This window comes from Magnolia sinica, chromosome 6 (assembly GCF_029962835.1).
Source record: "Magnolia sinica isolate HGM2019 chromosome 6, MsV1, whole genome shotgun sequence".
NCBI lineage: Eukaryota > Viridiplantae > Streptophyta > Magnoliopsida > Magnoliales > Magnoliaceae > Magnolia > Magnolia sinica.
Window position 1 is genome coordinate 18,952,132 of NC_080578.1, and position 17,910 is coordinate 18,970,041.

The 17,910-nt window shown below is 41.6% G+C and overlaps 1 non-coding gene across 1 annotated transcript; it reads right to left on the bottom strand.

Annotated features, from left to right (window-relative positions):
• Positions 1-5,599: 5,599 nt before the first annotated feature.
• Positions 5,600-5,706, bottom strand: LOC131250197 (small nucleolar RNA R71). Its single transcript, XR_009173125.1, has one exon. It is a non-coding gene; the product is annotated as a small nucleolar RNA R71 (small nucleolar RNA).
• Positions 5,707-17,910: the final 12,204 nt, after the last annotated feature.

Consider the following 17,910-nt stretch of genomic DNA (forward strand, 5'->3'; position numbering starts at 1 on the left):
GAAGTATTTAACGATAGGCGTTACGTCTCCAATTTTTCCCAGTGGTATGACCCACTTGAGTTTTGGAGCGGCATGATTTTGGGCTCACATCCTAACATTAGCTCATGCAAATCATGTACTGAGCAGATGTCGCACACACATCACAACCGGTCCCATGGAAGTTTTCGGTTGCAAGGGCTCCTCACAACAAGTGAAGTTAGAAATTCGGTCCGGCATTCAGCTCTACTTCGAGTGATCCGTCATAGGTACGGAGCAGAAAAAGACGAGAGAAAGCTGAGTTACTTCGGTGTTAATAAGGTCAAAATGGATTTTTGTCTGTTTCCTTTGTCAACCTCGGGGAAGTCAATGCCTTGACAATGCTCAGCTACGGACGCCAATTCAATCAGGGCTACGGTTAGAGCTGAGCATTTCAGATCCGATCCGGTGGATCCGACCCGATCAGACCTGATTCAAACCGAACCGACGGTCTGGATCGGTGCGGATTGGCTAGCCCCATCTAGATCTGAAATCTTTTCGGGTCGAGTTCGGATTGGGCTTGATCCAACCCGATCTGATTCGGACCGATTTGATCCAGACCGTCTGTATTTGAAATGGGTTTTGAAATGGGTTCCAGCTATTTACCTTTGTAGTAGTAAACAAGAAGCTTTTGCTTTCAATCGTGCGATTGACTTGGGTGTGAAATGGAAGAACTGATCACGGAGAAGCAGACGGGAAACTGTCTCTGTGAATTTGTGTGGGTTAGAAAACGGGATTGAGGCAGGAGATAGTTTTCCCGAAGGAAACCATCACTGGACGACTGGAGGTCGTGAGATGTCGACGAGAGGTTAATTTTCTCTTGAGATATTAGATCTGCCAATCTCGTACTAGGAGTTTAAGAGATGCTAAAAGGAGGTGCTGTCACCGACCACGTGGTTGAAAGAGCAGCCCACGAAGATTCCATCCATCAATTCCGTTAACTACACTGCAAGCAAAGGCAGTGAGATTCTGTCACAGTTGACGGCTCTGTTAAGAGGGAAGAACGACTCGACGATAGGACTTCATACAACTTGTATGATACTCCCACTCCGTATGACACTTGATACACAGGCACTCCAATATTGCATATGTGATATATATTAACTCACATCTGGACCAATCCGAACCATGCCCAATCCGATCCGACTCGGTTTTCCTAACCGAGTCGGACTTGAATCGGATTAGGCAATCCACATTTCGAATCAGTTCGAGTCAGGTGACTCGGACTTGGTCCCGGATTGGATCGAGTTCGGATCGGACCATTGAGATTTTGGATCAGATCGAGTTGGACCCAATCCGATCCAATCCGGACTGATGCCCAGCTCTAGCTACAGTAATCTAATGTATCCCTAAACAATGTGGAGCCCACTGTGATATTTCATGAGTCTGATCCAAAACTGAAGTAGGCAACACCACAGGAAACAATAATTGCAGATGAAAATGCCCACCGTCTAGATCTTTTCTGAGGTCCACCGTGATGTTTATGTTAGATAAATCAGTGCAGTTAGTCTGTGTTGAAGGCACGTTGATTTCTGTGCCATCCCTCTCATGGGTACAAGTTATTGCCGATCACACTAGCTCACAAAAAAACTCAGATTTTCTATCAGTAATAGATAGCGCACTACACAACATAACTTTTAGCTTCTAAAACTTCCCCATTAGATCCACAACGTCCATCAAATTTTTTAGATCATTTTAGAGGATGGGTACAAAAACGAAGCACATGCAAAGCTCAATTGGACCACACCATAGAAAGCAGAAGGGATTGAACAAACTACCATTTTGCGGTAAGCTAACGGTATTCAGTCCCTTCTTCAAAATATCCCAAATTTTGCTGTAAGCTAATGTAGTGGCGGATGCCTTGGCAAAGATGTGGACCGACGGGTGGCCCAATTCCAGATACTTGAGTAGAGCTAATCTTCCCACCCCTATTAGAGGTCTCCTCACTCTAGATAATGTGGGTTTGGGGGTGATTAGAAAAGGTTAGTTTTTGTATAGGTTATATGATAAGTGAGGCTGGGCTATACGATAAGTGAGGTCGTCGTTCTTTGTTGTTGTGATGTTGAGGGTCAAATATTGCATATCAGACCCCATTTATTACCTGGATTTATGAGCATGACTCTGTTTAACAGCTTGGTTTAACTGTGTATGTGATGCAAGGTGTAATTACGAACTGAGACTAAGAAAGGGTGTTTAAAGCTGGGATTTAACGCTCTGATGACACCAAGGCAAGGGACGGACCCCAGGGGACCAAGATCATCGAATTTACACACCGGAGATCCGCGAAAATCGAGAAACTGAAGTTCAAGTGGCCCAAAATTGGTTCATAATGAAAGATCACAGGGTTCCCACTATCCGTTCAGGTCGAAACTTCATACATGCCCTGAGGGCCATAAATTAACCGTACAATTCGAATTTCATCCGTTCGATCCTTGTAGAAGTGACCCAACGGACAGATCAGCCCATAAACCATTACTTTTGGGCCCACCTGCTATTTGGATATTCTTAAAAATTGGTCTCAACGGGTTAAATGAGCTGACAATATGAATGGATGGAGCGGATTTCTTACATACATCAAGTGGGACCCACATGTATACTGAGTGTACATAAGGTGCACGTGCACCAGCCGTGCACCCTTACAGCCAAAAACGCAACAGCGTTTTCGCTGTCGTCCGCCGGTCCTTCTCAGTGGGGCCCACTCGACACCTGGAGTGATGATCTGAACCGTCCATTGTATCAAGAGGGTGGGCGTGAACATCGCCTAGGTGGCGTAATCTCGGAAGATAATGGAGAGTGGATTTCAGCTGTTAAAACGGATGATTAACGGTGGAACGAAAGAATCAGTGGGCCACACGGAATTCAATATGAAACCAGTCAATTCTTACTTGTTTTTCGCTAGAATTTCAGTAGACGGAGTGGATTTCATTGAAAACATCACTGCGGACACCACCGACCATCACAGCGCACAGGTACGCGATCTCTGTTTCGCAACAGAGGTTGCGGTCCTCTCTTGTGGGCCACCATCAGGGCCCATTGGCTTAATCAGGGCCGTCCATTAGGAGCCTAAGGGCCCTATAGTTCAAGCCTAGGTGTCCTTTTCTCTCCATGCGTGCGAGTATGCGTTAATCGTGATCAACAGAAGGATGGACGACGGAATGAATTCTTCCCTGAGATGCATCGACAGACAGCCAAAACCGGTCGTCTACCCGAAAATTCCAAGGAGAAGTTGATGAATGGAGTGGATCTCCTGTCTGAGCTCTAGAATGGGCCCCGGAGAATTTCATCATAAGCAACTATCTCCTGCTGCAACAGGGAGTGCGTAAGAGCTTCTTACGCACTTCCAGCCACCATCTCCTTTGAAGCTATAAAAAGAGAGAGAACTGACGGCTAGGAGGCATCGGGGATTGAGGGAGCTTGGGCTTGGGCAGACGGCTGGAGATCTGACAGGAGAGAGAGAAAGACAGGGAGAGAAGAAAGAAGGTTTTTTGTTTATTTTTCTTTTTGTTATGCTTTTCTTCTCAAATTTTTGATGAGATCTAGCCCATCCATGCGTGGCTAAACCTCTTAGCTAGGGATAAGAGGTGAAGCTTGTAGCGTGATGGGATGCCTCTTTGCTTGTGCCTTTGTTTAGACTGAACTGATGTTGATTTGGGTTTAATTAAGGGAATGTTTTTAGTCTTTAATGGTCTGTTGTGACTGAAATTACAATGGGTCTGCAATGGCTTTAAGTATTTCTTTTTCCTTTTGATATTTATGACGTCAGGAAGCCCTGTTGTTTACCATCGTCTCCTGAACATGGTTGGATGACGGTAACCCTTCCTGACTTTCATGGCATGTTGATTGATTGGTAATTAGATTAATTCTTTTGTTTGCTTTGTCTCCTGGGCATGGTTTGGTGATGGAATCCATTCTAATTCATACACCTTTCATCTCTTAAAACCTATATCAATGGCAGTTCAGTAAATTTTCATAATTTGTGATACTGGCATAAGATTCCCTGATCTCTACAAGTGGATCCTCTGAATCCCTAGTTCCTTTTCTTTGAATTTTCACAAGTTTTAGATCAATTATTCCATAATTATTCCTCAATTGTCATTCAATTTAGATTACATCTTAGTCTAATTCCAGTTCCATTTAGTTTCAGATTACGTACAGGTTTCAGTCCCTGTGGATTCGACCTCGGTCTTACCGAGTTTATTACTACATCACAACCCTGCACTTGGGGAGTGAACAAGTTTTTGGCGCCGTTGCCGGGGACTGACGGCTACGTTTTTCTGAAATTAATTGGTTTTAGGATTAGTTTAAGATTAGGATTTTACTAACCTTAGTTTTATTTATTTATTTTTAATTGAGTTCAAAACTAACTTGTTTCCTGTTTGATAGGATCTTGACATAAGTTTCTCAATTGGTAATTCATTCCTAATCTCTCTACTTTTTCCTATTTTTAGAATTAGGGTTTTAAATTTTAGAAATTTTTTTTTTTTTTTTTTATTCTAGTATCTTCCCTTCTGTAGGAAATAGTTTATTTTTAGAAATTAGGTTATTTCTTTCCCTTTTTAGAAATTAACTTTCAATAGTTTATTTTAGTAACTTTCTATTTTTAACTCTTTTAAAATCTAAATTGTTTCCTAAATTATTTTTAGAATTTTTGTTTAGAAACTAACCTTCCTATTTTGTAGGCCTTTAAGATAGAAATCTCTAATTCGGTAAGCTCCTTCCCTATTTTCTATTTTTCAATTCTCTTTTAGTAATTTACTTTCTAGTTTAGGACTTTTCTAATTTATTTTAGAAATTTTCACTTCCTTTTAAGAATACATTCTTTTAGGAATTAATTTACTATTATTTTTCTTTTAAAGGATCATTCTTCTCTTTTTAGAATCTAACTTATTTTTGTTTTATTTTGCAGGTTTTTAACTTAGGGCTTCAATTTGGTAATTTCTTTCCAACTCTCCCTCTCTTTCTTTTTAGATTTTCTTTTCCTTTCTTAGGATTAGACTTTGAATTTAATTGAGGGCTGCGAGTGTTTCATGCCCAAGTGGGCCCGTGACGACACTCGACGTCTCTTGACTGAAGGAGGATTGGTTGAGGGGTTGACTATCCATCGCAGGACTAGACACCGCTCGAAATCCCCTGAGTTAACTGAAGTTATGGCTGAAGACCAACCTCCTCTACTCCCACCCAGGGTGGAGGATACCCAAGATGAGAATGAGGTGCAACAGGCACCCCCGCCTCGTACTCTATGAGATTATCTACAACCGGCGGGAGTGAGTATGCCCTCATGCATGATTTTTCCTGAAAACACAGGACAAATGGACATCAAGCCAAGAGTTATCCAACTCCTTCCCAAATTCCATGGACTTGAATCAGAGAGTCCATATTTACATTTGAAAGAGTTCGATGAGATTATAGCTACATTATGTTTTCCTAATGTATCTGAGGATACAATTAGGCTGAAACTCTTTCCCTTTTCCTTAAAAGAAAAGCTAAGACGTGGTTACATTCACTGCGTCCTAAATCCATTGGCACATGGAACGACATGCAGAGGGAATTCATAAAAAAATTCTTCCCACATCATAAAACGATTACCCTCAGAAAAGCAATCATGAACTTTGCCCAAAAAGAAGATGAAACATTCTTCCAATGTTGGGAAAGGTTCAAAGATTTGGTCAGTTCATGCCCACAACACGGATTTGAAACGTGGCGCATTACAAATTTTTTCTACGATGGACTGACATCTTCCATGCGCCAAATGGTCGAGACAATGTGTAATGGAGAGTTCATTAATAAAGATGTCGACGAGGTATGGGACTACCTCGATAGTCTCGCTGAAAAAACACAATCATGGGACTATTACCCAATGGCGAACACCACGTCTAGGCCGACTCAATTAAAGGAGAAAGGTGGATTATATCTCTTGAAAGAAGAGGATGATCTCAAGTGTAAAGTGACTACGCTCATAAGGAAGGTTGAGGCCATGGAAGGAAAGAAGGATAAGGTCAATGAAATTGTTTGCGGCATCTGTGATTGCAACATTCACACAACTGAAAACTGTCCTACAATACCTGCCTTTCGAGGAGTGTTGAATGAATAAGCCAATGCCGTAAATAATTATCAAAGACCTTTTACTGGACCTAACTCCAACACATACAATCCTGGCTGGAAAAATCATCCAAACTTTAGTTGGAGGAATGGACAAACGGCGACTCCTCCAGGTTTCTTCAATCAAAATCCAAATCAAGTGAAACCTCAAGAGGAACCGGTTCAAAATCCCATACAAGAGCTGGCTCAGGCAATGCGGGGAATTACAGATTTTATGCAAAAGATAGACTCTCGTATGACGGTTATAGAAAAGGGGATGCTTCCTGCACAACCTCTCCCCAATCCTAAACCGCAGTACGAGAGTAATGATCCCAGCTCTTCAAATCAGATGGGGCATGCTAAATCCATCACCACTCTTAGGAGTGGGAAGATCATTGATAAAACTCTTCCTGTTAGGCCCGAAAAGCCTCAAGAACCAGAAGATGACAACAATGATGGATCCAGTGATGCCCCACAAAAATTAGAACCGGAACTTCTAGAGAAGCCAGTTGCTCCTTCCCCCAACGGTTGGTTTCACCAAAACCTCTCTCTAACTCCCAGGATATCCTAGAGGTGTTGAAACAAGTGAAAGTCAACATTCCTCTACTTGATGTTATTAAACAGATACCTTCATATGCCAAATTCCTGAAAGACTTATGCACGACCAAAAGACGGCAGAATATTCAAAAGAAAATCTTCTTAACTGAGAAAGTGAGCGCCATCCTAAAGTAAGATGTGCCGCAGAAATTCAAAGACCCCGGTAGCCCAACCATATCATGTATAATCAGGGACTATCGAATTGATCACGCACTTCTCGACTTAGGAGCGAGCGTCAATCTGATTCCCTACTCGGTATACAAACAGTTAGGTTTGGGTGAATTAAAACCCACCCTAACCACACTACAACTTGCTGATCGCTCTGTTCGTGTACCAAGAGGGATAATTGAGGATGTGTTAGTCCAGGTCGATAGATTTTACTACCCTGTAGATTTTATCATCCTGGACACCGAACCCATCAATAACATGAGCACTCAGATTCCCGTCATTCTTGGTCGCCCATTCCTTGCCACGTCAAATGCAATTATCAATTGCAGGAATGGTATCATGACTATGTCTTTTGGAAATTTGACATTGGAGTCAGACATTTTTTTCAATAACGGCAGCAACTCAGAGGATGATGATGATTTTCACGACATTAACATGATTGACTCTTTCGTGGAAGATACAACACCGCTGACCTTATCCTCCGACCATCTAGAGACGTGCCTGGCCCACTCACATGATTTTGATGATGACATGATTAGGGAGACGTGTGCCTTGCTTGATACTGCACCGGTACTTGAAGTTAACCGGTGGAGGGCACAATTTGAAGAATTGCCACAAACCGATGTAGTGCCTCTACCGTCTAACCTCAAGCCGCCGAAGCTTGACCTAAAACCTTTGCCCTCTGATTTGAAATATGCCTATTTAGGTCAAGATGAGACATACCAGGTGGTGATCTCTGCCCACCTGGAGAAAGAACAGGAGAGTATGCTTATATCTACTCTCATTGAGCATAAAGGAGCCCTGGGATGGACGATAGCGGACCTCAAGGGAATCGATCCCTCTATTTGTACTCACCGCATATATCTTGAGGATAATGCAAAAACTGCTCGGCAACCACAACGTAGACTAAATCCAAATATGAAGGAAGTGGTTAAGGCCGAGGTTCTTAAACTATTGGATGTGGGTATTATATACCCTATATCTGATAGTCAATGGGTGAGTCCAACTCAAGTGGTCCCTAAGAAGTCCGGAATCACCATCGTAGCCAATGCTAATAATGAACTCGTGCCAACTAGAGTCACTACTGGTTGGAGAATGTGCATTGACTACAGGAAGTTGAATACCGTCACGAGGAAAGACCACTTTCCCTTACCATTCATTGATCAGATCCTGGAAAGGTTAGCTGGTCATTCCTATTATAGTTTCCTTGACGGGTATTCGGGTTACAACCAGATAGAGATAGCCCCTGAAGACTAGGAAAAGACCACATTTACATGTCCCTACGGCACCTTTGCTTATCGAAGGATGCCATTCGGACTATGTAATGCCCCTGCCACTTTTCAGCGATGTATGCTTAGTATTTTTTCTGACATGGTGGGGCAATATCTAGAGGTCTTCATGGATGATTTCTCTGTTTACGGTCCATCTTTCAGCAAGTGCTTGGAAAGTCTTAAATGTGTGCTGAAAAGATGTGAAGAAAAGAACCTGGTACTTAATTGGGAGAAGTGCCATTTCATGGTTCAGAAGGGAATTGTCCTTGGGCATATCATCTCGTCCAAAGGAATCGAGGTAGATAAGGCAAAAATCGATCTTATCTCTAACCTACCTCCACCCAAGAACATCAGAGACGTGCGATCCTTCTTAGGACACGCAGGATTTTACAGGCGATTCATAAAGGACTTTAGTCTTCTCTCTCGTCCTTTATGTAATCTTCTTCAAAAGGATGCTCCGTACGAGTGGACTGAGCAGTGCCAGGAAGCTTTCACCAAGCTTAAGGGCACGTTAACCACTGCACCTATCATGCAGCCACCTGACTGGAGCCTTCCTTTTGAGCTTATGTGCGACGCTTCTGATTATGCTCTTGGGGCGGTCCTAGGCCAGAGAAAAGATAAGAAGCCCTACGTCATTCATTACGCGAGTAGGACTCTAAATCCTGCCCAGGTGAACTACTCGACTACGGAAAAGGAACTCTTAGCTGTAGTGTTCGCCTTGGACAAATTTAGGTCCTACTTGATCGGATCCAAGATCATTATCTACACAGATCATGCGGCACTTAAGTATCTTCTTTCGAAGAATGATTCTAAGCCCTGTTTGATACGATGGATCCTTCTACTCCAAGAATTTGATTTGGTAATTAAAGATAAAAAGGGAGTAGAGAACGTAGTGGCCGATCACCTTTCTCGCCTTAATACCTCTGATTCCCTTGAGGCGACCCATATCAATGATATGTTCCCTGATGAACAACTGTTCAGAGTCTCCCATTCACCTTGGTTTGCTGACATTGCTAACTATCTTGCTACAGGTGTCATACCGACACAGTGGACTGCACAAGATAAGAAGAAATTCTTCACCGAGGTGCGCAACTTTTTCTGGGATGATCCTTACTTATTTAAATATTGCCCAGACCAAATTCTAAGGAGATGTGTACCAGACGATGAACATCAGAGCGTCATCTCCTTCTGTCACTCAGAGGCCTGTGGTGGTCACTTTTCTGCTAAAAAGACCACGGACAAGATTCTGCAGTGTGGCTTTTACTGGCCCACTATGTTTAGGGACACTCATGAGTTTTGCAAAGCTTGTGAGCGTTGCCAGAAATTGGGAGCATTGTCCCGTCGAAATATGATGCCTTTGAATCCCATCCTTATCATTGAAGCATTTGATTGCTGGGGCATCGATTTCATGGGACCATTCCCCCAATCATTTGGAAATCTGTATATTTTGCTCGTCGTGGACTATGTCACTAAATGGGTTGAAGCGATTCCATGTCGAACTAATGACCATCGCATGGTCATTAAATTCCTAAAAGAAAACATCCTTTCTCGATTCGGAACGCCTCGAGCCATCATTAGTGATAGGAGCTCACACTTTTGTAATAGATCATTCGAGAGCTTAATGAAAAAATACGGTATCTCTCATAAGGTGAGCACCCCATACCATCCACAGACAAGTGGACAAGCTGAGATTTCCAATAGGGAGATTAAACACATTTTGGAGAAAATGGTTAACCCTGATCGTAAGGATTGGTCAATCCGATTGACCGATGCCTTATGGGCATACCGTACTGCCTTTAAAACCCCTATTGGAATGTCTCCCTTTAGACTTGTCTATGGGAAAGCTTGTCACTTGCCTGTGGAGCTGGAACATAAAGCGTACTGGGCGATCAAAAATCTTAATTTCAATCTGGACAACGCTGGCTCGCTATGCAAACTTCAATTGAATGAACTGGAGGAAATCCGGAACGATGCATACGAGAATTCGAGAATTTACAAGGACAGGATGAAGGCGTTTCATGATCAACATATTCTACGAAAATCATTCACGCCAGGCCAGAAAGTCCTTTTGTATAATTCTCGATTACATCTCTTTCCGGGTAAGCTTCGATCTCGTTAGACCGACCCTTACATTGTTGTTACTGCTTATCCTCATGGGGCCGTCGAGATAAGAGATCCCGACAATGGCAAGGAGTTTAAAGTAAATGGACATCGTTTAAAGCCATTTGTCGAGAAATTTGATTCAGAGGACATGTCCATGCCTCTGACTGATCCTGTTTACCAGGACTGATCTCCTAGTCTGATGGAGGTATAGGTAGGTTTATCGCTTTCATAGGATTAGGGTAGTTGCTTTGGTCTGGCTGAAGACGTTAAACTTAGTGCTCCTGGGAGGCAACCCAGCTTTTCAACTTATTTCATTTTCCTAGCTAGTTCAATGTTTGTGGGTAACATTACTGCAAACCCTCACGAGACTACAACTCGTCCACTAGGGGTAACCTAGGGGTTTAAAGGCTTGTTGCATGCGCTAAATGCAATCGAGAGCACCTGCGAAAGTGGTATAGGTAGGATTTTATTTTTGTTAGTTTTGTGTTACTTTCTCTCTCGTGCTGACTGGATTCCATGCTGCGATCTCTTGGAAAGTCTCTCACGATTCATCATCCAGGTACTATCTTCCCTTCACTTTTTCTTTACTTTTGTTGTCCTATGCGCATTCCATACTCATATCTTTTACATTGAGGACAATGTAGCTTTTAGGTTGGGGGTGGAAGATTAGGTTACCTAATCAGTATTCTCTTGAGCAAAAATTGTGAAAATTTTTAATTTTTTCTGGACTTTCTGGTGAATTCAAAGTGATTTGACGACCATCTTTGATTTAGAATTACAGGATATGGAATGTTGGTGATTTACTGCTCTTGGATTCAGTTGTTCGTTAGATTTCACAGTTAAGTTTAATTATTAATCCATGATTAGAAGTTGTAAACATTGATTGAGTCATGATTTCACATGTCACATCTCGCTTACATATTAAGATTTCAGTTTGAAACTGAAGGGTTAATTTGGTGATCAGTAAGCATAGAAGGAACCAACTTGAACAATTGCCCGTCATGATCAATTAAAAGGAAAAGATACCGTTGAAAAAGGTTAGGCAAAGAATCTTCACCATAGGTTTGCTCCCTATAGGTGAGGACTTAATCCCCTTCTTGGTTTTTAGTCTTTAAAAAAAAAAAAAAAAAAAAAAAAAAAAAAACTAGAAAATGAAAGAATGATCTGTAAGGCAAAGCTCTGGTTTAGGTGATGGTAGTTATGAATTTTTTGATTGATTACCAATGATATCATGAAATTGACAATTTGATCTCTTAATGAAGATAGGTCGGGATTACACTTTACATCTGTGGAACTCAATGTTTAGGATTGTTCTAATTGATGGATTAATACTTTGAACTTGTTGTGAAGTTTTCCATGCGCTTGAGTTCAGGAGAAAGTAATGCCCAACATTCATGAATCTTAAACTTCTAGTATCTGGATTGTTCCCCAAAATCATTCGAGTTTTTAAAATTATGATATAATTCTCAATTTATTCTTCGCATACTTTGCTCGGGACTAGCAAAATGCTGGTTGGGGGTTGTGTTGAGGGTCAAATATTGCATATCAGACCCCATTTATTACCTGGATTTATGAGCATGACTCTGTTTAACGGCTTGGTTTAACTGTGTATGTGATGCAAGGTGTAATTACGAACTGAGACTAAGAAAGGGTGTTTAAAGCTGGGATTTAACGCTCTGATGACACCAAGGCAAGGGACGGACCCCAGGGGACCAAGATCATCGAATTTACACACCGAAAATCCCCGAAAATCGAGAAACTGAAGTTCAAGTGGCCCAAAATTGGTTCATAATGAAAGATCACAGGGTTCCCACTATCCGTTCAGGTCGAAACTTCATACATGCCCTGAGGGCCATAAATTAACCGTACAATTCGAATTTCATCCGTTCGATCCCTGTGGAAGTGACCCAACGGACAGATCAGCCCATAAACCATTACTTTTGGGCCCACCTGCTATTTGGATATTCTTAAAAATTGGTCTCAACGGGTTAAATGAGCTGACAATATGAATGGATGGAGCGGATTTCTTACATACATCAAGTGGGACCCACATGTATACTGAGTGTACATAAGGTGCACGTGCACCAGCCGTGCACCCTTACAGCCAAAGTCGGTCAGCTCACGCTGACCGACTGCTTCTTCTCCAAATCCAAAAACGCAACAGCGTTTTCGCTGTCGTCCGCCGGTCCTTCTCAGTGGGGCCCACTCGACACCTGGAGTGATGATCTGAACCGTCCATTGTATCAAGAGGGTGGGCGTGAACATCGCCTAGGTGGCGTAATCTCGGAAGATAATGGAGAGTGGATTTCAGCTGTTAAAACAAATGATTAACGGTGGAACGAAAGAATCAGTGGGCCACACGGAATTCAATATGAAACCAGTCAATTCTTACTTGTTTTTCGCCAGAATTTCAGTAGACGGAGTGGATTTCATTGAAAACATCACTGCGGACACCACCGACCATCACAGCGCACGGGTACGCGATCTCTGTTTCGCAACAGAGGTTGCGGTCCTCTCTTGTGGGCCACCATCAGGGCCCATTGGCTTAATCAGGGCCGTCCATTAGGAGCCTAAGGGCCCTATAGTTCAAGCCTAGGTGTCCTTTTCTCTCCATGCGTGCAAGTATGCGTTAATCGTGATCAACAGAAGGATGGACGACGGAATGAATTCTTCCCTGAGCTGCATCGACAGACAGCCAAAACCGGTCGTCTACCCGAAAATTCCAAGGAGAAGTTGATGAATGGAGTGGATCTCCTGTCTGAGCTCTAGAATGGGCCCCGGAGAATTTCATCATAAGCAACTATCTCCTGCTGCAACAGGGAGTGCGTAAGAGCTTCTTACGCACTTCCAGCCACCGTCTCCTTTGAAGCTATAAAAAGAGAGAGAACTGACGGCTAGGAGGCATCGGGGATTGAGGGAGCTTGGGCTTGGGCAGACGGCTGGAGATCTGACAGGAGAGAGAGAAAGACAGGGAGAGAAGAAAGAAGGTTTTTTGTTTGTTTTTCTTTTTGTTATGCTTTTCTTCTCAAATTTCTGATGAGATCTAGCCCATCCATGCGTGGCTAAACCTCTTAGCTAGGGATAAGAGGTGAAGCTTGTAGCGTGATGGGATGCCTCTTTGCTTGTGCCTTTGTTTAGACTGAACTGATGTTGATTTGGGTTTAATTAAGGGAATGTTTTTAGTCTTTAATGGTCTGTTGTGAAATTACAATGGGTCTGCAATGGCTTTAAGTATTTCTTTTTCCTTTTGATATTTATGACGTCAGGAAGCCCTGTTGTTTATCATTGCTCCCCGGGCATGGTTGGATGACGGTAACCCTTCCTGACTTTCATGGCATGTTGATTGATTGGTAATTAGATTAATTCTTTTGTTTGCTTTGTCTCCTGGGCATGGTTTGGTGATGGAATCCATTCTAATTCATACACCTTTCATCTCTTAAAACCTATATCAATGGCAGTTCAGTAAATTTCCATAATTTGTGATACTGGCATAAGATTCCCTGATCTCTACAAGTGGATCCTCTGAATCCCTAGTTCCTTTTCTTTGAATTTTCATAAGTTTTAGATCAATTATTCCATAATTATTCCTCAATTGTCATTCAATTTAGATTACATCTTAGTCTAATTCCAGTTCTATTTAGTTTCAGATTACGTACAGGTTTCAGTCCCTGTGGATTCGACCTCGGTCTTACCGAGTTTATTACTACATCACAACCCTGCACTTGGGGAGTGAACATGTGACGCCCACCTGAAATGTATTTTGTTCATATAAAATAATAAAGTTTTCTCATTTTAAAAAAAAAGGTCCATGTGACCTTAGGGCTTGCTTGGTTTTATAAAGTAAACGTAATTGCATTGTAAATAGGTAATAATTATTTCCATGTGTAATTACCACATCATTTTCGAGAATTGATTTGACTCTTACTTTTCTCAGCGCTAAAATCGAGGATGTTGCCAAATATTTGTGGGGCCCACCATGATGTATGTGGATTATCCACACCGTCCATCCATTGTGCCAACTAAATTTAGAGTATGAGCCAAAAAATGAGTCAGATTTAAAGTTCAAGTGGACCACAACACATAAAAAAGGTAATCAAACACCCACCGTTAAAAACTTCTCGGGGCCACTGTTTACTTTGGTGTGGGCCACTTCAATGTTGGATTTGCCTCAATTTTCGGCTTATGCCTCAAAATGTCATGGTGAAGCAGATGGATAACAAGGATATGTCATATACATCATGATGGGGCCCACAAATCTAAGTTAAGCCTTTTAGACCATTTTCCCAAGCAGAAGTACCTGCATATTTCCAAACAGGGTGAAATTGTAATAAGTATGTATTTACAGGGCATTTACAATGAATTTAAAAAATCAAACAGGCCCTTATAAAAAGGTTAGATGGTGAATAAACCTCACGGTGGACCCCAGGAAGGTTTAAACGGTATTCGTTCAATCCCGATAGTTTCTCTCATGTGGTCCACTTGAGCTTTAAATGTGTCTCATTTGTGGGCTCGTGCTCTAGAATGATCTGAAAAATTTAATGGATAGTGTTGATGTAACATCCCGATTTCATGTACCTAATTATACGCGCACCTAGACATAAATATCTATATCATGAGGAATATAGGGAAAACTTAAACATAATGAATCAATATAAATGGTAGAATTAATTAAATTTCGGATACAAAATTTTGTTTAAGGCGGATAGATTATAATTGTCATGCTCCAAACTCGAAAACCGGGCTCACAGAATTCTCGGTCGCCGAATTCGGCGCCGACAACCTCCTTAGTACCCCATTTTCGGCTACCGATACCCATATATGCCAGGTCCGATCCTAGGATCCTACAAGGAAGATTTTCAACATAAACTTTTTTGTAAGAAAAAGCATAACCATAGCTTAACCCAGATATAATTAACAACATCACCACATATCCACTATAATCAAAGCGTTTGAATACAATTCTTAAATGAAAATATAAGATAGGTATCAAAACTTCAGAAGCTCTGCCGCACACTCCTGCCTCAGCTCGACTGCGTCCTAGCATCACTTGCACGCATCTACCATGCATAAGCTTATAGAAAGCTTAGAGGGTGGTGTATGTGTGTGGGTCACGCAGGTGCCAAGTATACAATACAAGTCCATAAATCATACAATGTCGGAAATACTAGCAAGTTCATGAATCATATGATACTGTAGTAAGCAAAAATACTGACAAGCCCATGAGTCATACAATATCAGAGTAAGCAGAAATACTGACAAGTCCATGAGTTATACAATATCTGATGAGTAAGCAGAAATACTGACAAGTCCATGAGTCATACAATATCAGAGTATGCAATGCAGATCGGCTATACAATGCGGGGTCGTGGTAAACCAAATGCTATGCGCTGGGGATGTAATGTAATATGCGTTGCGAAGGAAATGACCAAGCTAGAGTGTGAAGTCGGAATGATAGTATGTAGTATCGCAGGTTGTGACGTCCATCATAAGGGACTTTTATCCAAACCAGTCCCATACCTATATTTGGATAACCGGACTCAATGTGGTAAACTCTTGATCTCAGGCTGGTCATGGCCCCAACCGAAATCTTGGCCACTGCGAAGGTGTACATAATGATTTAGTTGCACACCATCAGCCCGAGTGGATAGTGAATGAATGAATCAATCAAATGCTAAGTACGCAACTCCTGCTCAGGAAGTCCACATATCAGTATCATACATCTCTAGGATCATCACCGGGGTCTAGTACACTCCAAGTTGGCTGCCGCCCCTCCCGGTCGTGCAGCCTAGCTAGTGGAAAAGACTTCACTACATGCCTACCAATATCGGCCCGGCTCATCGATAACGGATCCACTTCTGAGCTGGTCAAACTCAGCCTAGCTTTGCCTCCTACCCTCGGGTGGGTAAGGCCATACCCCCTTCCAACTGACCACGATACAGTGGGAAGCGCGGTCTCTTGGTATTCGGCACTCGGCGCTCATGTCTTCCACTCGGTCTAGACGTTGGAGCATCCTCTGGCCACGGGGGTTTAAGGACTTTGACCCATGGATATCTAAAGTGCCCATATGCTCAAACTAAACATTTCCGATGATCTGGTCCCTTTATTAGGTATGTTATATCATAAAAATACGCTGATCCAAAGCTCATGCTGATTCACTTATTAGGCTACACCAAAATGTGAGAAAGAAAAAGACCAACTGTTATATTCTAGGTACATGTGTAGTTCTCCTGGTGAATGGATCATGGAAAATACACGCCGAAAATAGTAGACGATATTAGAAAAATAGAAATAAAATAAAATTTTAAGTAAAGAAAAGATGACTTATTTATTTGAGTTGAGATGTGATGGAGTACTTGGCTTGAAACTAAATTTGTCCTCCTTGAACCAGTCCCAAGTGCTACAAGAATCTTGGACAGTTGGCCTCCATGACACAACAACTATAACCTAGTCTAAAGGATGCACACATTGTACAGGGGTTTGAACCACCGTGAAGAACTTAGACCTTAAGTGAGTTAACTCAATGGTGAACTCAATTGCTTAAAAATCCAGAGACTTGTTTTAAAATGGAGAGAAATTGATTTTGTTGACTAGGTCTAATTATAGATCATGATTAGGTGTTTAAAACATTATTTTGAATTAGATCCGTTAGGTTTGAACTGAACTGGTGTGACCATTCGAACAAACGTGTCTTTGGTTTCAAATTCGCACAAAACCAAAAGGCATGAGTATACTCGCGCGACAAAATCGATAGAGCGAGTGTACTCTTGGTCCACACATAGACCCAATCCTGGACCCAGAATGGTGCACACACATATGTGTCACATGGCCACAGCCCGGCTCGGCCCGACACAGCTTGGCTCGGCTTTGCTTGATGCATGCACGCATTGTAAGGAGATGGTCCAACCCAAGTGTTCATTCCTCCTTGGCAGCTCAAGCCTTAAACAATCCACATCTCATATATATATATATATATATATATATATATATATATATATATATATATATATATATATATATATATATATATATATATATATGAGGTTCTCTTTGGTCATTTTCGATGTGGGATAAGAGAGTCACACTAAAAGAGAAAAACCTTTTTCAAAATGATAAATAAGGGGGAAATTTGGATTTGAAACACCATTTATTTTTAAAATACAACAATTGCCCTACATGTTTTAAATTCAAAATACTTCAGTTTGAAATAGAAGAGTTGTGTAATAGTGTTAATGTTTGTTGTACTTTAATTGACAGTTAGAGTAAACAAGACGGGTTTGTAGGAATCATGTGATTATCGGTCTTTAACTTGACCCATGAAGCATTAACTACTATACATGCCATTCAAATAAATTTTTTTTCCTTACAGTTGATTCTTCAGTATGGTGCCTTTTGGCCATGTCCATTTATTTGAATTTTCATGAGTGCTCTAGAGAAATAGCCTATATATTCTTAGACGAAGCGATCCCACTTCCACACTCATATATGTAAATTCCATCAAATGTACACAACAACTAGATACACTACTATATATGGTTATAAATTTATTAAGAATTTAAAAACTCATCCTCTCTCATGTTCTTGCTTACACTGCCCACACCATAGGAAGGGGGAAGTTCTATGTAGTGCTTCTTAGTCTTCCAGTGTCTTGTTGTTTACCTATTGAACCTATCACATGTGA